Raw genomic sequence first — 22500 nt, 5'->3', positions numbered from 1 at the left:
ATCAGGGAAATAAAAGGAAACTAAATTTGCTTTTTTTTCTAAGAGCAAAAAAGACAAAATTATGTGTACAGGTGGCGGTTTATGTATAAGACAAGCTAACCTGTGTGCACTCATCCACTCTATCCAGAAGCTTAACTAATTTTCAAAAGTTCCCCAATAGTTACATAACTACCATTGGTCTACTGCTTCTATCCAGTTATCTACAAACACGTACACATTCACGGCAGCAACATGCAAAGTACACTAAATACTCCGGAACAAAGCTATCTCACCTTGTTTTATTAATCAGCTAACTCTTGCACACTTTCAGACCAAAGCTATTTTTCATTTACTATCGACGATTTTATATTCGAATCAAAATTAAAACGACGATTGAGAACTTTCGGCCTAAAGTTGTTGAGGGCCGTGACAGCCTTGGGCGCCGCACGGGGGAAGGAGGTGGCTGTCGGGTCCGGCCTGGGGCCCAAGGCAGTGAACTGGCTGCAGGTCCTTCTTTTCCTTGGTGGCCTCAAGTTTCACTACTAGTCGTCCACTTGCAGCGCCTCACGCTAGGCAAGGGTCGCCATAAGCAAGAGATCAATGTCTACCACTCACCGGATGGTGCCGTGAGGGGCCCTAAAGGGGTGATAAGGGCTCCTTGCATAGAATATGATGGTGAGTGGTGTGTACGGGTCCCGTGCTTATAATGACACCGGGCTGAACAACTCGCCATGAACGAGGGCACGCTGTGCGCCATGAGCCAGGCACTGACAGTACCAGTGGTCCTTTACGTTAGGTTAGGTTAGGTTAGGTTAGGTTAGGTTAGGCTAGGTTAGGTTAGGTTAGGTTAGGTAAAAAGGACTCACTTCATGACAGTGTTTGGGGAGTGGTGTGTGGCGGGTCATTGCTCATGGCGACCCGTGTGAGGCATTGCAAGGTTGCATCGTCACTGCTCTCATAACCACGGGACTGGGGTTGACCCTTTCGGGGTTAAAAGTTTCGTCCCAGTACCTGTGTAGGTAATAATACTTTGGATCGTTTCGCCATTGCCATCGCCGCATCGCCAGCCTCGATAAACGGATCGCTATCCTCGACAAACACATCTTTACCGTGGACACTGGAATCACAACATGTCGTGGAATCCCATTGTTAACGTGGATTCATTTTCCTTCGCGGCTTCAACCTCACTGGTTGTCGTCAACTTGCAGCGCCTCACACTAGGCAAGGGGTCGCCTTAAGCAGTCTGCCGTGTCTACCGTCCACCAGATGATGCCGTGAGGGGCCCTAAAGGGGTGATAAAGGCTCCTTGCATTGAGTTTGGTGGTGAGTGGTGTGTACGGGACCTCTGCTTATAATGACACCGTGCTGAACAACTCGCCATGAACGAGGGCACGCTGTGCGCCTTGCACCAGGCACTGACAATACCAGTGGTCCTTTACGGGGTGAAAAGGACTCACTGACAGTGTTTGGGGAGTGGTGTGTGGCGGGTCATTGCTCATGGCTACCCGTGTGAGGCGCAGTGAGGTGGCAGCGTCACTCTCCTCGCACTCAAGGGTCTGGGGTGAACCCTTACGGGGTGAAAGGGTTTGTCTCAGTACCTGTGTAGGCAAGTGAACTTCAATTGCGTCGCAGTGAGGTGGCAGCGCCACTCTCCTCGTACCTAAGGGTGTGGGGTGGATCCTGACGGGGTGAAAGGGTTCATCCCAGTACCGGTGTAAGCAAATGAACTTCAATTGCGGCGCAGGAAGGTGGCAGTGTCACTCTACTCGCACCCAAGGGTCTAGAATGAACCCTTACGGGGTGAAAGGGTTCATCCCAGTACCTGTGTAGGCAAGTGGACTTCAATATTGTGTCGGGAAATCGCATCTTGAGAAATGGAACCGCATCGACATCGTGGAAACCCGCATTTTTACCGTGGAAACTGGAATTGCACCTTGATCGTGGAAACTCGCAATATTTTCGTGGAGACTGAAATGGCGTCTTTATCGTGAAAAGGCATCGTTATTTTGGAAACTCGCATCGGTATCGAGGAAACTGGAATGGTATTGTTATCTTGGAAACTCGGAGCGCTATCGAGGAATCTGGAATCCCATCTTATCATACACACTGTTATCGTGGAAGCTCTCGTGATCGTCGTTCGTTTCGTTATCTCTGAATTACTTAATTAGTCTTGGTATTATTCTTAGCCTCCGTAATAATAGAGATGTTGGCCATTTTTATCTTATCTCTTTTACTGTTTTTTTTTTTTCTCATGGTAGAGTTTAGTGTTCTTCAACCTTTTCTAAGTTCGTAAGTTCGTGCACCTTTTCGAGAAACAAGGAGGACTATAAAAGAAATGCATCAATATTTGTAATTTTCCCCTACTTTAAGACTGAAAATCGATAGATAACATTATTGTATATCTACTTGAAGTTACAGTTTTTCGGTCCTAAACAGTCGCTGCACAGTGCGAAATAAACTATAACAAAATGCCACATCTCAAACACATCAGGCACGTGTTCCGTCAGAGTGTAATATATTACAATTGTGAATAAATCGTAATACTTTGATTAATGTCAATAGGAGAGGACCCAAACTGTCACATTTTCAGTGTTCAGTGTAGCTGTATTAATTATTTTCAAACTTTTTACTTTATGCCTTTATTTTACAAAAAATACATTTCTTTATTTTCTTCTATACTAGATTTTTAAAGTAATTTTCCAATGAGGTGTTCTTCATTTTCTGGGTAAGGACGCTGCCAATTGGGGTGTTTGGATCTTTCATTGGTGTAGGCTGGGCAATGTAGGAGGAAATGTTTATGCCTTTAGACTATAGATCAGGGGTTCTCAACCTTTTTCTCGTTAAGAACCCTGAGTTATAAGACCATCTACCCGAACCCCCAGTAATTTGACATCGAACAGAATGTTAATTAAGCAAATGTATTCTGCAAAGGATATATCATTAAATGAGCCATCTACGTACCCCTGGAAATCATCTTGTGAACCCCTGGGGATCTGCGAACTCCAGATTGAGAACCCCTGCTTTAGAGTCAATTCTCCCGCCTTTGTTTCCTGGCGCTGCGATTCACTTTGTCCATACGACCAACCATTTCATCATAACAACCAAAGGATACCACCTCTCTCCTTCCCTTCACCTCCCGCACCCTGTCCTTCCATCAGCGGGCGAGATTGTCATAGTTGACGCGAATATCATAATCCAAGTCACCTCAACTATGAACCTGTGTCTGAATGCTCTGGTGAATACAATAAGGGAGGATGAGATGGATCACTGGATTGCTGGCTCGGTGTTGGGAGTCTTGATCGTATTAACATCGAGTCCTGATGCTGTTTGTCTATCTTATCTGTTTTCGTTTGCTTCTTTTTATCTTACCTAGCTTTTTTCAAGGTGTCTGTGCTGCAGTTTTGTCATGTCACTTATCTATCTCCTGTTTCAATTTAACTTTTTTCTTCTGTCTTTCCCAAGCTTTGTATGTGCCAGTTTCGTCTCGCGTCACTTCCGTCTCTCCGAGTATCTTCTGTTTTCGTTTGTTTCTCTTATTTCCTCATCTCTCTTTTCTAGGATGTGTATGGGCCGATTTCGTGTCGTCACCCACAAATCTATTTTCTGCTTTTCCTTGTTTCTCCTTTATTAACCCTTATCTCACTTTCCCAGGCTGTGTATGTTCTAGTTTCGTGTCGCTTCCTCCACCTACACAATTGCCTAACTACAAACCTGCCACGGACTTACTGAACACTTGTATCTCTAAATGCTTTGTTCTCCCATTCGAGTATTTTTCAAAGGCTACGAGTACATTGATGATCAGTCGGGTAAGGTTTTCATGGATAATTTTTTTTCCCGTGCGGCGTAGAATCATTATGTTGAAGTGCCACTTAAAGTCATCAAAGCACCCTTGAAAACTCTAATAACTTCCACTTCAGCGTGTCAAAAGCATTCAAATCACGGAGCTATAAAATTTGAGAATACAGTAGTAAGCAGCAGTCTGGAGCCACAGCTACGTATCTATAAACATGGTTGGCAAAGAGAGACACGAGGAATTAGGCAACAAAAAATACCTGATGTGAATTATAATTGAAGGAAAAAAAACACTTACCAAAAGACTTCACGTTCTCTGTTGCTTCATAATATCCATGCAACTAATCACTTTAAGGGTTTAGTGTTTTTCTTCTTAGTATAAGCAGCTTTGGAACATGTACGTATTACTTTCATGGCAGACAGGTAGGCAGGTGGAAACATCTGTAAAGGCTCACCAGTTTGCGAATAATGTTTAGGCGGTCTAATTTGTATATAAAATGCGTCTTCCTGTGCTGCCAGTTAACCACCACGCTGTATCACATTCTCATGCTTTAGAGTTGTATTAGCACAAAACTGAACAGACCGAAAGGATGAAACGAGGATTTTCAAGGATTTCTGTTTTTTTTCCAGTGATAAACATGGATTCGGTATCATCAGTAGGGAAATGTTTACGAGAGCCAGACTGATAATCTTTGTGGTCTTTGAAAATTATCTTTGCGAGAGCCTAACCCATGCAAAAAATACGTACATTTATATCTTTGTCTCTTAACCCTTCAGTACCAGGACGCGTTTTCATCTTTATTCAGCTTACTATTTGGCGATTTTATACAGCTATTAATCTTCTGACCTCCATAGATCCTTCTTAATGTAAATAAAATCGTCTGATCATAACCAAAACTCAAGGTAAGAATGCGTTCCAGTACTGAAGAGGTTAATGTCCCTGTCTTGTATGTACTTTTGTTTCAGTGTTAGGAGAAACTATACACATCACGTTCTGCTGCCGTGAAATATTTAACACCTATGAAAACACGAATAAGATATAAAACAAATAAGCATGTTGGTGTAATCACTCATTCTATGTAGGAAAAGGCCATGTGGTTTGTAAGATAGTGCCACACAACTATATGAGAGTGTAATGTGCAGGAAATACACTTTTATACACATTTGGCTGAAAGAAATGGCAAGATCATATATCTTTTTTTCCTTAAAAGTCTCTTATTCCAGAGTATTTCTTTGGGGCAGTAGTTGCGCCGTGGTAGCCGACGCCTGTATTCAGAAACGTCTTCCCATCTCACTACAATTTAGAAGGCCGGGTTTTCAAGGCAGTTTCTCCTTTTAATAAACTAGAAATTTTGCCCATCTATCACCAGAACCATAAAAATATACTCCTAAAAACACGAGTATCTTTAACTGTAGCCTTTAGAAAGCAGTGATGGTGAGAGAGCTAAGCGTTTCAGAATACAGGCTCGAAACGCGTGTACATCTTTTTCTTCCATAAGGATGGGAAATCTGAACAAGGGGGAACAAAAATGATTTATCAATACGGACCACTTAATTACCATTCCACTTGTCAACTTTCTCATGCCAGTATAGATAGATGGCAAGGCTTCACAGTTCCCTCACTTGATAATGAATCTATACAATGTGAGATCGCAGTACCTTTTTTTTCTTTTGTCATACTTGTGTCTATCGGGGGTAAATATTTATGATGCAAATGGACAATTTCAATATTCTCATGCCGGTGAAGATGGTTAGGAGGGGTTCACAGTTTCCTCATTTGCTAGTCACTCTATATACAAAGTGAGATCGCTATACTTACTTCTTTTTTGTTTTATTATACTCGTTTCTATCGGTAAAGATGCTTAGAAAGGCTTCACTGTTCCCTCATTTGCTATTCACTCCTTGTACAAAGTGAGATCGCTGTACTTATTTTCTTTCTTTGCCTTATCATACTCGTGTCTATCATTACACGTAAATATTTTCCATCAACACTGAAACAAAACACACTTCATCCTTTCGTGTGTGCGGAGCTGTTTGTGAGAGTAGGGGGCTAGTGTTCTTGCTACATCCATATACAATTTTTTTCTTTCTTGAGGGGAAGTCTTGACACGATTCCACTCGAGTCATCAATACCTTCGTCCGTCAACCTGATACGAGATTTGATACGAGGACTGATACAAAGACTCTCTAAACTGTGACTAATGAATGTAATCAATACCATACTTATACAAACAACTGATGAATAGGGCTCTCTCTCTCTCTCTCTCTCTCTCTCTCTCTCTCTCTCTCTCTCTCTCTCTCTCTCTCTCTCTCTCTCTCTCTCTCTCTCTCTCTCTCTCTCTCTCTCTCTCTCTCTCTCTCTCAATATTCCTCTTCTTCCTCCTCCTCCTCATCCTCATCCTCCTCCTCTCCTCATCTCCTCCTCCTCCTCCTCCTCCTCCTTCTCTTTCTCCTTCTTCTCCTCCTCCTCTTCCTCCTCCTCCTCCTCTAATCTTCTCCTTTACTGTCCTGTCTCTCTTCTCTGTAGCTGTTAATAGTTACCAGATAGCCTCAAAAGGACCAATATGTCTGTTGTTGTTTGGCTTTCCTTTGTATTCCTTTGTACTCATCTTCCTCTTCCTCTTTTTCCTCTTCCCCTTCCTCCTCCTCCTCTTCCTATTTCTCCTATTCCTCCTCCTCCTCCTCCTCCTCCTCCTCCTCCTCCTCCTCCTCCTCTTCCTCTTCCTCTTCCTCTTCCTTCTCTTTCTCTTTCCTTCCTCTTCCTCTTCTTCTTCTTCTTCTTCTTCTTCTTCTTCTTCCTCCTCTTTCTTTTCCTTGTCCTCCTCCTTCTCCTCCTGCTCCTGCTCCTGCTCCTGCTTCTGCTCCTCCTCCTCCTCCTCCTCCTCCTCCTCCTCCTCCTCCTCCTCCTCCTCCTCCTCCTCAGGAATAACACATTTTGATCAACCTTCCATAAACCTTCGTCTTAATTCAATTCTGTGACAAATTATTGATCCACAAAGTTCCATCATGTTCCCTCTGTTATGCTTGTCCTGACCTTTCCTCCTCCTCCTCCTCCTCCTCCTCCTCCTCCTCTTTTCATGTTCAGTAATAATTAATCTACTTCTCCGTTCTGCATCGATTATCTTCCGTTTTCCTCAATTTTCCTTCCTATTCTCTTCCTCCTTCCCTCCATCTCCCCCTCTTTTTGTTCCGACCTTTTTTTTCTTTACTCGTTTCGTTACCACTCCTAAATCTATCTCTCTCTCTCTCTCTCTCTCTCTCTCTCTCTCTCTCTCTCTCTCTCTCTCTCCTCTATTCATATTTCTTCCCCCTCTACTCGTATTTCTACTTTTTTTCCTTACATCTTTTCTTTCCTATTTCCTTTACAATACCTAAGCTCACTGAAATTACACACACACACACACACACACACACACACACACACACACACACACCGCCAACGCATCCCATCACACACAAAGCTACCAGGCCTGACCGCCAGTGCACACCACCACACACCCACACGCTCCCAGGAAGAGTGAAATGAAATGGATAGACCAATAAGAAATAAGTTACCAAATTCAAAATATGCCGATGAGGCCCAGGGAGCAAAACCAAAAGTAGCCATTCAAAATATGAGTCCATCTTCAACAGGGGCAACAATGCAAGATAGATTGGTAATGTTAGAGAAGAAATTTGAGGAGTTGGTGAAGGAATTAAAAGTTCAGAGGAGTGAGGAGGAGCAGGATAGAGAATTCCGCAAGGCTTTGAAGGAAAGAGTCAAGTGACTGGAGGAAAATGAAAAACGATTGGTGGATGAGAATGCACACTTGAGAGTAGAGGTTGAAAAATATAAGAGACGGTTGGAGGAGAAAATGGAGAGAGTAGTAAAGGAGAAAGATGACTTTAAGGAAATGATCAGTGAGCAGAATGAAAGGTTTGAAAGGGAGTGGGAACTGAAGAAAGCACAATGGACTGGGTCAAGGGAAACTGAGATGGTTGGATTACAAGAAATAATTAAAGATCAGTTGAAGGAAGACAAAAAAGAAAGGTCCAAGGAACTGGTTAATGTAATGAAGAATAAGGAAACATTGATAAGAGAAATAGCAGAAAAGAAGAAGAGTGTGTTAATATTTGGGATGAAAGAACAAAATATAACATATAAGCCTAAGAGAATTAAAGAAGAATTAAAACGGTAAGAGATCTGTTCAAAAATCTAAATGATGATGAAAAAAAGACCTACAAGAAGAAGTGGAAGAGATCCATAGACTGGGTCCGTATAAGGAGGGAGTAAGGAGACCGATTAAAGTAGTACTGAAGTCACAACAATCTGCGGAGGACATTTTATATAGAACATCAAAATTAAGAGAGGTAGAAGGTTGTAAAGAGGTGTATGTAAGAAAAAATAGAAATGAGGAAGAGAGGAGAAGATATAAGGAATTGTTGGAAGAGGCGAGAAGGAAAAATGATGAACGGTCTTGGAAGAGGAAAAAGAAAAGTTTTTTGGAGAGTTATAGGAGAGAGAGTCAGAAAATGGTATGTGGAAAGAAGGAATGCGGAGGAACCCCTAGAGGGAGCAGTGGGTGGACCGTAATGTATACTAATATAGATGGGATACTGTCAAGTAGATTGGAATTGCAAGACTATATGATGGTGGAGAAGCCTGATATAGTGTGTTTGACTGAGACAAAATTACATGAAAAAACAAAGGTAAATTTGGATAATAAATATAATATATGGAGAAAGGATAGAGAGGGTAAAGGTGGAGGAGGAGTTATGATTATGACGAAGAAGGAGATAAATGTGGATAAGGTTTGGTATGGGAAGAACAACGCAGAAGTGATAAGCATAAGGTTAAAAAGTGATGGAAAAGAATTAATAATCATGGTGACCTATGTACCTCCTAAAACAAATTCTTGGACATTAAGGAATACGACAATATGATCAAGGATACTTTACAGAGTTTGGAAAGTGTATTAACTGGAAAAGAAAGGTGATACTAGTAGGAGATTTTAATTGTAAGGAGGTGGATTGGGAAAATCTAGTAAGTGGTGTTGGAGAGGAAGCATGGGAGAGAGATTCTTAATCTAATGATGGAAAATATGATGGAACAGAGGGTGAAAGAAAATACTAGATATAGAGGAGATGATGAACCGGCTAGACTGGATTTGGTGTTAACACGAGAAGTGTACCTATGTGGGATATACAATATAAATGTCCATTGGGAAGAGTGATCATGTGGTTATGGAAATGCAGATAGCAATAACACAGCGAAGGAGAGATGAGACATACAGGAGTGGTAGATTGAATTATAGAAAGATGGACACAGAAAGTTTGAAAAATTATTTCAGAACATTAGATTGGGAGAGATGTTACAAATCAGAGAAGTGCAAAAAAATATGAGATTTTTATGAAATATTATAAAGAAGGAGTTATGAAATTTGTACCAAAGTATAAACCGAGAGAGGAAGGAAGAAAGGATTGGTTTAATGCAACTTGTGTTAAGGCTAAAGAAAAGAGAGATGTGGCTTGGAAAAGATGGAAAAGAGCAGGAATATACTAAATAAGGAGAATTATAGAGTGGCGAGAAATGAGTATGTGAGGGTAAGGAGGAGGAAGAAAGAAAATTTGAAAAGATATTGTAGACAAGAGTAAGGAACATCCAAAATTGTTTTACAGGTTCATAAATGGTAAACTTAAAAAGAGAGTCCATTGAAAGATTAAAAGGAGAGCAAGGGATAGTAGATGACCCTAAGAATATCGCGGAATTGCTAAATAATAGGTTTCAACAAGTATTTACTAAAGAAACAATGTTTGTAAAGCCTCAGAATGTAGAAGGAAATGTGCACATGGATGACATTAAGATACCTAAAAAGGAGTTATATAAAATGTTGGAGGAACTTAAAGATGATAAAGCGATGGGACCAGATGAAGTTTCAGGAAAATTATTGAAGGAATGTAGAGAAGAATTGATTGATCCATTATATGATATTATAAGGTGCTCATTAGAAACCAGGGAAGTACCGGTAGAGTGGAAAAGAGCTGAAGTGGTGCCCATTTATAAGGGAGGCAGTAAGGAAGAGCCTCTTAACTATAGACCTGTGTCTTTAACAAGTGTGGTCGGTAAGATTTGTGAGAGGGTGATAAAGAAATATTGGATACGGTTCCTGGAGGATCATAAGTTATTATCGGATCATCAATTTGGCTTTAGGAAAGGGAGGTCATGTGTAACAAATCTACTGAGCTTTTATTCAAGAGTGGTTGACAAAATACAAGAGAGAGAGGGATGGATGGACTGTGTATATTTGGATTTAAAAAAGCTTTTGACAAGGTACCTCACATGAGACTGCTATGGAAATTAGAGATTTATGGAGGACTGAAGGAAAAGTGTTAAAGTGGATGGAAAACTACTTGAGATGGAGGGAGATGAGAACGGTAATAAGGGATGCAAAGTCGGACTGGTTGGTGGTGGAGAGTGGAGTCCCACAAGGCTCAGTGCTGGCACCAATACTTTTCCTTGTCTATATTAATGATATGCCAGAGGAGTAAACAGTTATATTAATTTGTTTGCGGATGATGCGAAGTTGTGTAGGTGTGTGAAGAGTGAAGAAGATTGTGAAATTTTACAGGCAGATCTGGATAAGATTTGGGAGTGGAGCAAGAGGTGGGAGATGGAATTTAATCTGAGCAAAAGTCATGTGATGGAGATGGGGAAGAGTGGAAGACGGCCAAGAGGGTCATATAAGATGGGTGAAGAAGTAGTGTTGAAAAAGGTGGAAAAGGAAAAGGATTTGGGAGTGATAATACAAGACCATGGGCAGTTTGAGGCTCATATTGACAAGATGTTTGGAGAAACATATAATTTGATTAGAAATATTGGATTAGCCTTTCATTATATGGATAAAGATATGATGAAGAAATTAATTAGTACGGTAATTAGACCAAGATTGGAATATGCTGGGTGGTTTGGTCCCCTTATAAAAAGAAGCATATAAGGAAGTTGGAGAGATTGCAGAGAATGGCAACAAAATGGTTCCGGAATTGGCAGAAATGACCTATGAGGAGAGATTAAAAGAAATGAATTTGCTTACCCTGGAACAAAGAAGAGAAAGAGGAGATTTAATACAGGTTTATAAACTGTTGAACGGTTTGGATGAAGTGGATAATGAGCAAATGATGTTGAGAAGAAAATTTAAATCGAACTACGAGATCGCATAGTAAAAAGATAGCCAAGGGAATATGCTTAAAGGATGTGAAGAAATATAGTTTCCCACAGAGATGTGTGGAGGTGTGGAATAGTTTGAGTGAGGAGGTGGTGTCAGCGAGGAGTGTGCATAGATTTAAAGTGTGTAGATATGGAGATGGGGCCCACACGAGTATGATACCCAGGCCCTGTAAAATTACAACTAGGTGAATACAACTAGGTGAATACACACACACACACACACACACACACACACACACACACACACACACACACACACACAGTAGAAAGCGGAGTGCCACAGGGGTCAGTATTGGCATCAATACTTTTCCTCATTTATATTAACGACATGCCAGAAGGAGTGAACAGCTACATAAATTTGTTTGCGGATGATACGAAACTGTGCAGAGTTATAAAGCAAAAGGAGGATTGTGAAATACTGCAAGAAGACCTAAATAAGATCTGGGAATGGAGTAAGAAGTGGAAATGGAATTCAATGTGAACAAAAGCCATGTCATGGAAATGGGAAAGAGTGAAAGACGACCTGTGGGAATCTATAAGATGGGAGATGGTGTAGAACTGGAGAAAGTCAAAAGGAAAAGGACTTAGGAGTGACGATGGAAGAAAACAATCAACCAGTAAGCCATATTGATAGAATTTTTAGAGAAACATATAATTTGCTGAGGAATATTGGAGTAGCATTTCACTACATGGACAAAGAAATGATGAAGAAATTGATAAATACTATAATAAGACCTAGATTGGAATATGCAGGAGTAGTGTGGACCCCTCATAAAAAGAAACACATAAGAAAATTGGAGAGGCTACAAAAAATGGCTACAAGAATGGTCCCAGAACTTGAAGGGATGACATATGAGGAGAGACTAAAGGCTATGGATCTACCAACCTTGGAACAAAGAAGGAGAGAGGAGACCTGATACAAGTCTATAAATTGATCAACGGAATGGACCAAGTGGATAATGAGAAACTGATCTTGAGAGAAGAATATGACACCCGAAGTACAAGATCGCATAGTAAAAAGCTGAGAAAGGGAAGATGTCTGAGAGATATTAAAAAATATAGTTTCCCGCAGAGATGTATTGAGACGTGGAACAGTTTAGATGAAGAAGTAGTGTCTGCAAAGAGTGTGCACACTTTTAAAGTAAGTTTGGATAAGTGTAGATATGGAGACGGGGCCACACGAGCATAAAGCCCAGGCCCTGTAAAACTACAAATAGGTAAATACAACTACACACACACACACACACACACACAGCCCGGTAGCTCAGTGGTTAGAGCGCTGGCTTCACAAGCCAGAGGACCGGGGTTCGATTCCCCGGCCGGGTGGAGATATTTGAGTGTGTCTCCTTTCACGTGTAGCCCCTGTTCACCTAGCAGTGAGTAGGTACGGGATGTAAATCGAGGAGTTGTGACCTTGTTGTCCCGGTGTGTGGTGTGTGCCTGGTCTCAGGCCTATCCGAAGATCGGAAATAATGAGCTCTGAGCTCGTTTCGTAGGGTAACGTCTGGCTATCTCGTCAGAGACTGCAGCAGATCAAACAGTGAACACACACACACACACACACACACACACACACACACTAACAAGTTCAGTACAGTATTACCCTCCTTGCCTGTGACTTTCTTGGGCAAATTTCTCATACCACTGAAGGCGCAAAAAGATTCCACTGATGAATGTACGAGTATTGTGCACCGTTACAAAGAATATGCACCGTTAGAAAGAGCGAAAAGTATGCAACGTTATAAAGAGAGAAAATTGTGTTAAATAGAAGAGTCTGAGCCTGAACACCGCTAACACTTCGAGGGCTAGACAGCTGCTCTTCACTAATTCCAGTGACTATAAAGAAATAATGTACAAAGTCCGGAAAGGAGGAGAGAGAGAGAGAGAGAGAGAGAGAGAGAGAGAGAGAGAGAGAGAGAGAGAGAGAGAGAGAGAGAGAGAGAGAGAGAGAGAGAGAGAGAGAGAGAGAGAGAGAGAGAGAGAGAGAGACAGAGAGAGAGAGAGAGAGAGAAAAGAGTCCAACTACAAGAACAGCAATGAAGATAAACACCGATCTGAAGCTGTGGTGTTGAAAAGGCGGGAGCTGCACCTTCACCTACATTTACATCAGTCTCCTGCAGGTCAGACTACACAACTTCTAATGTCACTCAAGTCAAGAAAATGAGCACGTGATTCTCGAGACTGACACAACACATCTCTATATCTGAGAAGACAGAATGAGGCGTTGGGAGGAGGAAATAGAAAAGATGCGAGGAGGAAGAGGAAGTGAAGAAGTTAAAGGAAGAGTAGCAATAGAAAGGAAGTACATTACTCGGAGCGGATGTCAGAAGGTTAAAAATACCTTTGTACAAAAATGAGAGAGAGAGAGAGAGAGAGAGAGAGAGAGAGAGAGAGAGAGAGAGAGAGAGAGAGAGAGAGAGAGAGAGAGAGAGAGAGAGAGAGAGAGAGAGAGAGAGAGAGAGAGAGAGAGAGAGAGAGAGAGAGAGAGAGAGAGAGAGAGACAGACAGACAGACAGAGAGACAGACAGACAGACAGACAGACAGACAGACAGACAGACAGACAGATACACAGACAGACAGACAGAGACAGACAGACAAAGAAAGAAACAGAGAAAGAGAAAGAGACACAGAGACAGAAACAGAGACACAACAGATAAACACAGACAGACAAAGACACAGAGACAGATAAAACAGACACAGACACAGACAGGCAAAGACAGACAAGCACAGACACACAAGCATAGACGGATAGACAGAGACAGACATCCTTTCAACTCGACAAATGAAAATAAAAAACATCTTCGAATATCAACGACAAAAAAAATCAATATCTCTCAGACTTTAAACACGGCACAGGTGAGGCGGAAGCGGCGGTGGCGATGGCGGGTTGGGGTGAGATGACGGGAAGCAGAGGGAAGGGAGTCGAGGTGGGCTGAGTGGCGATAGTTAGTTAAAACGGTGCTTTCTCTCAACCTGATGCGCCTATACGTGTCCCGCTACTCAAAAATATGAGGGTGTTAGGTTAAACGAGGGTTCAGGAGGAAGAGGAGGAGGAAAAAATGGAAGAGGGGAAAGAGGAGGAAGATGTAGCGGTGGTGATGATGGGAAGGGACCAAGAGCAAGAGGAATAGGAAAAAATGAAGAGGAAGAAGGAAGAGAGAAGAAAGATGATGGTGATGATGGGAAGGAGACTCAGGAGGAGGGTAAGGAGGGCATAAACTAAAATGAAGGCTTGCTACAGAGAGAGGAAAAGGATCATTAATTCATAACGGGCCGAGAAGTAGATCTAAGGTGTAGCGGAGGATGATGAGAGGAAGGGTAAGTTGGCCCAGATGGGAAAATAATAAGATGAACGGGAGGGAGGGAGGAAGGGAAGGGGAAAATAATTTGGAGGAGGAAGAGGAGGAAGAGGAAGAGGAAGAGGAGGAGGAGGAGGAGGAGGAGGAGGAGGAGGAGGAGGAGGAGGAGGAGGAGGAAGAGGAAGAGGAAGAGGAAGAGGAAGAGGAAGAGGAAGAGGAAGAGGAGGAATACATAGGAAAGACGAGTGACAGGAGGCCTTGTGACCTATGACGAGGTCACTCGTTTACTATACTACATGTACAGAAGCTACATACTTAGAAGGAGGCAAGGATAGAACAGATGAAGCTCCTCCCCACCTACCACTCCCTCCGGCGTCACCCGACAAGAGGAAGTGGTGGGTGGGTGGGTGGTGGAGGAGGAGGAGGAGGAGGAGGAGGAGGAGGAGGAGGAGGAGGAGGAGGAGGAGGAGGAGGAGGAGGAGGAGGAGGAGGAGGAGGAGGAGGAGGAGGAGGAGGAGGAGGAGGAGGAGGAGGAGAAGGAGAAGGAGAAGGAGAAGGAGAAGGAGAAGGAGAAGGAGAAGGAGAAGGAGAAGAAGGAGAAGGAGAGGAGGAGGAAAAAATATGGCTTCGAAAAAGATAGAGAATACAACTTCAAAAGAGACAGGGAACACGTTTCATTATTTCTCTCAATGGACGGACACCAGCTAAGGGCAACAAAAACTATAACCTGAACTCATTTAAGAGGGAGGTTTCAAGATATTTACCCCGTTCTTTTGGCTTACTCTCTCGGACCTGCATGTTCGAGGACTGGCTTCTAAGTGGGCCTTTGTGTTTAACCATTTTTGTTGCCCGTGAACAGCTTTTTTATCCTCTTAAATATATATATAAAAAAAGGCTCAACCCGTTTAGTTCATATTTATTTTGTGATTTCATACAGTTTCAGAAATTCATGTGGGGGATTAAAATAGTGAAGACTCTGGCCATTAATACTCTGACCTCCATAGACCTTTCATAATGTAAATAAAATCGTCTACTCACACACAAAACTCATGGTAAAAATGCACTCCAGTACTGAAGGGGTTAAGATGCCAATCCACAAAACAGTATTCACATCTCCCTCTCTTTACCACATCCTGCCTTTCCTACACCCTCGCTAACCCACACCATCCACATCACACCACACAACATCACACCATATCCACCAACTCTTCTACCACACACCAAGTCACCCACAACACACACCTCTCCACCTTTCAAACACACCCCACGCCGCAACCTCTACCATCTCGCTCCTCTACCACATACTAGCAAACGCCGCGATACCACACCTTACCCAGTGTGTCAATACTGAGAGTCAATGGAGAAATACAGAAAAAAACGTATTTATATAAACAATGGGTCCCTGAAAGGATGAGAGAGAGAGAGAGAGAGAGAGAGAGAGAGAGAGAGAGAGAGAGAGAGAGAGAGAGAATTTACTACCACCACCACTACCACCACCACCACCCATTGTTGCACTTTGATAATGTTCTCACAGCCTTTAAAGACACAATGGCAGTACATGACCTTCCATCACCAGTCATTTTGGGTGCAAGGTAGTGGTTGGCAAGCTTTTATACTCGTGTTTTAAGCTGTCCGGTCTTCCTCTATAACCTTTGTGCTCGCTACCAACAAATATTTACGTTTTTTTTTTTTTCCTTAAGAACTTAGCAAATCCTTAAGAAAAATTATTGTTTGTGTGTTCAGGTGATATGTTATATTATTTTTACCTTAAGAATATGATAAGTCCCTAAAAGAATGATCGCTTGTATGTTCAAATGATGATTTTTCCCTTAAGAGCTTCCCTAAATCCCTAAGAGAATTATCATTTGTATATATGTTCAGGTGATGATTTAACACATTTTTTTCCCTTAAGAATTCAGCAAATCCTATCCAAAGTTCATCATTTGTGTGTTCAGGATGATAATTTTGCAACAAGTTTCATTCCGTTTAGAAAAAAAAAATTTGAAAAAAACAAAATTGGGTGTTACATTGCAGGTGATAATTTACAACAGGTTTCATAACATATGGCTGAAAATGTAAAGGAAACACAAGTCTAATAAAAGGGATCAATAAGCGTAAGTAAATAATGGCCATGATTCGGGAAAGAAAACTGCTCTCTTATCCCTTGATTGCCTGTTAGCCTCCCATGCCTCTAGTGGTTAATGGTGATGGAAGGCACACATCACTCCTCGGGGAGCGAAGAGTCATGAATCACCGGCCTTATAGCTTTCTTCATCCCTCACCATGCTACGCCCTAGAGGGTGATAAGCAGCAGGCAACATTCGCAACCAAGTCGTAACAATCCCAGTGTGACGTCACGCTAGTTTCTACAATACATGCTGCGTTTTGAAGTTGATTCAAATAATAATACATGTGAGCTGGTGCGAAAAACAGCATACCATAATTGGAAAGCAAGAATGAAAAAACGAAATTCTCGAAGCACAAAAGACAGAGTTATCTTTCCAGTGGGACCTGCGTGTGGCCGCCATGATGCAAATAGACAGGATAAACATGGTGATTGAGGAGTGAAACCTCTGTCCATAAACCTACAGAACCCTTGCAATACTGTACGAATGTCAACACTCACTCAAGCCTCCGGAAAATAAGCTGCGGCTGCCCTGCTCTCGTCGCTTTAGCTTCTCGGTTGTGAGTTATTGCCGTGCCGCCTTCAGAACCCTGCCGTGCGGAGATCTAGGCGTGAAGCTGCCCGGGGTACAGTGGGGCTCCCCAGCCACAGCAGGTGCCACGCAGCACACACACGCAGCCCAAACGGTGGGTCGAGCATCTCGAAACTGATTCACAGCGTAACGAGGCAGTTTGAAGCTTCGGTCTTCTTTTATTACCTACATCTAAGACATATTATATCAAATAAAGTATAAAAACGACTGAAAATTGAACAACAAAAAAGAAGAGGCAACACGAGAGATAGCACGAGCTGTAAATAGTGACCACACAGGTGACATACGGACTCGTGACAACATTCCCCGAGGCTCCTCACCAAGCGGAGGGTTCGTATTCCCAGGAAATTCATCCTAACGCGCCATGATAAGCCACTAAGTAATGCTCCATACCCACACAAAAGACATGTCCGTTAAAGCACTAATGCACTGCTGGCAGCATCCAATTCACAAAACAGAGCCTGGCAAGCTGTGAATAGGGGAGGCGACACTCCCCACAACGGTGTCTGTTTACGTGATGTTATGACAGAATGATAATAAAACTAATACTACGACTACTATCAAAACTAATAATTTCTGTATGTAATCTAACAGGTAGGACTCACATAACAGAACGCCCGCCGATAACCAACTCAAAGAATGTCACACGCTGCCAAGCCGGTGACCCCAGGAACTATTATTTGCTCAAACTCTCTCAGAAACCCGTGTAAACAGAGAGAGAGAGAGAGAGAGAGAGAGAGAGAGAGAGAGAGAGATGAAGCACAGGAGTGGTTCGTGGCCCAGTGGATCTCTCCCACACAAGGACAAGGGTCACGAACTCAGGAGAGAGTGAGGTAGCCACCACCATCACCACTGCCACTGCTGGGATAAGACAACCGGCTATATTCAGAAACGCTGCTCTCTCACCACGACAATTTTTCAAGTCCCCATAGACGACTGGCCGGCTTTTCAAGACAGTTTCTCCTTATGATCAGCTAGAAATCTTGTTAGTCCATCACCAGAACCATGAAAATACCCTTAAAATCACCAGTATCTTCAACTAGAGCTTTTGAAAATAGTCATGAGAGAGCAAAGCGTTACTGAACACGGCTCAAAGAAGTATTCAAGCTCACCTCAGAAATTCCGACGATATGAGTTCCTGGCCAGCGATCCGTCATCTGTCCTCACCATGTCCTTACTGTGATACATGCAGGAGCGAAATACCAAAAGCACCTGTGCCTGAAGTTAATAAGGCGTCATTGCATCACCGTCGTTGTCTCTGCACCTAACACGCACCATTTCAGTAGTTATAAGCACAGGAAATTTTGTTTGTTAGAAAGATACCTATTCATTGTTCAGCCCACACACGTTCCTTAAATTGACGGCAGTGCAGAGGAGAGAGAGAGAGAGAGAGAGAGAGAGAGAGAGAGAGAGAGACAGACAGACAGACAGACAGACAGACAGACAGACAGACAGACAGACAGACAGACAGACAGACATTTTAATTATATTTCATTCATTATAATTTCTTTATTCTATGTCTTTCATTCTTTCACTTTCACTCTTCCAAACTTAAGTCATTTTCTTTCCTGCAGTGTTTTTCTTTTCTTTTGGTTTGTAGTCTTCTTCTTGACGTGTGGTGCAATCCCTTTGATCTTCCAAGCGGGAGAAAAGTTACGATTTAAAATAACAAAATTATGTTTTGATTTATCTTTTTATCATATTTCTTTCCAGTCTTCTTTCATTACAACTCTCTCTCTCTCTCTCTCTCTCTCTCTCTCTCTCTCTCTCTCTCTCTCTCTCTCTCTCTAATACTCGTAATTTCTGTGCTCGTACGTTGATTTGATTGTTTTATTTATCTTTTTATCATATTTCTTTCCAGTTATCTTTCATTACAACTCTCTCTCTCTCTCTCTCTCTCTCTCTCTCTCTCTCTCTCTCTCTCTCTCTCTCTCTCTCTCTCTCTCATACACATAATTTCAGTGTTCTTACGGCATTACTATCAGGTGTTCATAAAGACACACTAACGTAGGCATAATAATATCAATCTTCTCAGCGTGTTCCCTCGGTTATTGTCAACTGTACTGGGCAATATGATTCACTACGATGCTTAGTTCAAGTTACGAATCACCAGATGAAAACACAAGATGGAGTCGGAGGGGTGAAGACTTTCATATTTTACCGCACCGCAGCAGCTAAGGTCACGCGGAGCTCGGTTCTGGAGAATGAATATAGTAAACCTTAATGGCGTCAAGCTCACCACACTGATGCCCTGCCGAGAGAGAGAGAGAGAGAGAGAGAGAGAGAGAGAGAGAGAGAGAGAGAGAGAGAGAGAGAGAGAGAGAGAGAGAGAGAGAGAGAGAGAGAGAGAGAGAGAGAGAGAGAGAGAGAGTTAATTAACCCCTTTCACAACGCCAAGTAACAATTCACATCATTAAAACCAATGCAAGAAATCTTTATCAACATCTGCAAGAAAGAGAAAGATAAAAAAATAAACAAAAGGAACAGATTTGGCAATTTTGAGCCGGTGCAATGGTTCAAATGCAAGAAAAAAATGTCTCAGTTCTATTACTAATAAAAAAAAATATGCCTAACAAATAGGAAGGAATTAAAGACATACGGAAGTGTTCAAAAGGAGCGTAACATTCTACCATTCCACACTTATTTCCACTGTATGCTTAACATTCCACCAGTCCACTGTATTGACCTTCTTTCCTCAATACTAACTCCTCTGACCTCCTTGTAACCAACCAGTTGTCAAATTATTAAGACTGACACCATATCGTACAGTAAAGACCGAGGAAACACACACACACACACACACACACACACACACACACACACACACACACACACACCATTAAAGAAAACGAAGAAACACACAAATAGCACTCTAATAATTCCTTAACTAAAAATAAGATAAAAAAAAAACGAAAAAAAAACACAAAAACACGTCACAGCACGGAAATAACATCGGTAAATCACTTAATGAGCGTGAGTGTACAGGTGGCAGTCAGTGATGGGCGTGCAAGAGAGTAGAGTGCAGGCGTTTGGAGGCACGTTAGAGCGTCTTGGATATTCCCACATGAAGTTCCAGCACGCAGCGGCCATTACAAGTGCTTAGTGCGATGGACAATTACACTCCTCGCTAACAAACACTCATCTTGTAATCTCCAGCACTCGTATCTGTGTGTAAAAGCTGCCATCGATCGAAGCTTGTAAGACTGGTCAGGTTTAGTATGTTATTCTTTCTTTCTTGTTTATATAACTTATTTCCTTTTTTTTTCCATTTATTTTTTTTTTTTGTTCGTGCTTTATTTACTTAGCTATTAATTTATTCCTGGTTTTATTTTACCGAACTCGTCTAACTTGTTTATTTATTTTCTCTTTAATGTAATATTGATAGTGCGTGGCGAGGGGTGGCGAGGCATGGCGAGTAACAGCATATGACCATGGTGCGCGTGTTGGCCGGTGATGCAGGAAGTGTGTGTGTGTGTGTGTGTGTGTAATTCACTGTTTGTTTGATCTGCTGCAGTCTCTGACGAGACAGCCAGACGTTACCCTACGGAATGAGCTCAGAGCTCATTGTTTCCGATCTTCGGATAGGCCTGAGACCAGGCACACACCACACACCGGGACAACAAGGTCACAACTCCTCGATTTACATCCCGTACCTACTCACTGCTAGGTGAACAGGGGCTACACGTGAAAGGAGACACACCCAAATATCTCCACCCGGCCGGGGAATCGAACTCCGGTCATCTGGCTTGTGAAGCCAGCGCTCTAACCACTGAGTGTGTGTGTGTGTGTGTGTGTGTGTGTGTGTGTGTGTGTGTGTGTGTTTGCGTTAGTTGGGAGAAATCCTTCTAATTACTCTCGAAATGATGTCCAGCCTATATGCAAACTAATAGCTAAAGCAGAAAGAAGGAAGGAATCTTACCGATAACCAAACTTCAATTCACACGTCTCTCTCTCTCTCTCTCTCTCTCTCTCTCTCTCTCTCTCTCTCTCTCTCTCTCTCTCTCTCACCAGGAACAGTCGAGTTAGTCCGCAGTAATCTAGATCAACAGAACTACCTACCAATAAGTACAAAATTACCTGAGTGGACCAAAAATAAGTGAAGTGACGATTATAGTATTTGTATGCACTGGCTAACACAGCGAGTCGGCTACACGAAGGTCACCTGAAGTCATTACAGGTATGAATGAAGTCATTACAGGTGTGGTGGGTTACATGCACATCACACTACAAGCAGGACACGTGCACTCCATGACTCGCTGCCAGCACGCCATGACGTATTGCCACAGCCCGCACAGACTATGATATGAGGGAGAGTAACTAAGTCTTTACCACGCGTCATGAGGACATTCAGTCAACAATATCACCTGAACTCATTTAATCCCTTCAGCACTGCACTGGGGCACATTTTTTATCATGACTTGTTGGTGTGATTAGAAGGTTTTATTGACATTAGAAAGAGTCTATGGAGGTCAGAAGATTAAAGGCCAAAGTCCTCATTATTTTAATCCTCAGAATAGTAAGCAAAATTAATATGAAAACGTGTCATGGTACTGAAGGGGTTAAGTGAAAGGTTTCAAGACATCTATCCCATTTTTTTTCTTATTTTACTAACTCTCTCGGATCTGCTCGGGGTCTGGCATCTCAGTGGGCCTTTTTGGTTAATCGCTTTTGTTTCCCTTGGCCAGATTTCCCCTCTTACAAAAAAAATAAATGAAAATAACAAAAAACAGCTTCATAGTTATTAGATTCGTACGTTTTTCTGTTTCTTCGTTCTTCTTCCACTTTTTCTATTTCCCTTAGTCATCCGTCTTCTTTTCTTTTCTTCGTTCTTTCATATTTTTTTTATTTCCTTAGTCATCCGTCTTATTTTCTTGTTTCTCTCATATTCTTCCTACTGCGTCAGATTACCACACTCAGTAAACAAAGGAGACACAACCACGTGGCTTTGGGACGCTTGCTGGCTGGTCACGATTAAGGTGGAGAAAAAGAAAGCAGAAAGAAGACAGATAGACGCACACAGACATACAGACAGATAGACGCACACAGACATACAAACAGATAGACGCACATACAAAAAGGCACACGGGATCTTTACTGACCAGATTGGCTAATAAAAAAATATAATAATAATAAAAATAAGAAGACACAGACATGCAAACAAATAGAAAAACAGAATGGCAAACAAAATGACACGTGGTAGAAAGAAGAAAAAAATAAAACAGACAAAAAGATATAAAGTAAAGATACGAATGATGAAGAATAATAACAAGATCTCAAAAAGGCGGTGCACATAAAAAGAAAACAAAAATATTACGAATAACTGAAGAAAAAGCTAAAAGAAAATTCTCTCTCTCTCTCTCTCTCTCTCTCTCTCTCTCTCTTACTTAAAAAGAAAGAGGAGGAGGCGGAGGAGAAGAAGGAGGAGGAGGAGGAGGAGGAGGAGGAGGAGGAGGAGGAGGAGGAGGAGGAGGAGGAGGAGGAAGAAGAAGAGGAGGATGATAATTCCTGG

At 42.1% G+C, this 22500-nt stretch overlaps 2 protein-coding genes across 3 annotated transcripts in view; one reads left to right on the top strand and one right to left on the bottom strand.

Annotated features, from left to right (window-relative positions):
- The window catches only part of LOC123517721 (lysophosphatidylserine lipase ABHD12-like), a 261492-nt gene extending 244454 nt beyond the window's left edge, over positions 1 to 17038 (bottom strand). Inside the window, exon 1 of the mRNA XM_045278106.1 lies at positions 16901 to 17038. The gene's annotated coding sequence lies outside the window, so the exon portion shown is untranslated. The remainder of the gene's footprint in view (positions 1 to 16900) is intronic.
- Positions 1 to 22500, top strand: part of LOC123517720 (serine/threonine-protein phosphatase with EF-hands 2-like) — a 235938-nt gene that overhangs the window by 185735 nt on the left and 27703 nt on the right. The window lies entirely within an intron of this gene.

The sequence above is a fragment of the Portunus trituberculatus genome, chromosome 42, assembly GCF_017591435.1.
Source record: "Portunus trituberculatus isolate SZX2019 chromosome 42, ASM1759143v1, whole genome shotgun sequence".
Classification (NCBI taxonomy): domain Eukaryota; kingdom Metazoa; phylum Arthropoda; class Malacostraca; order Decapoda; family Portunidae; genus Portunus; species Portunus trituberculatus.
Note: the sequence above shows the minus strand (reverse complement) of the source record. Positions and strands in the feature narration are given on the sequence as shown.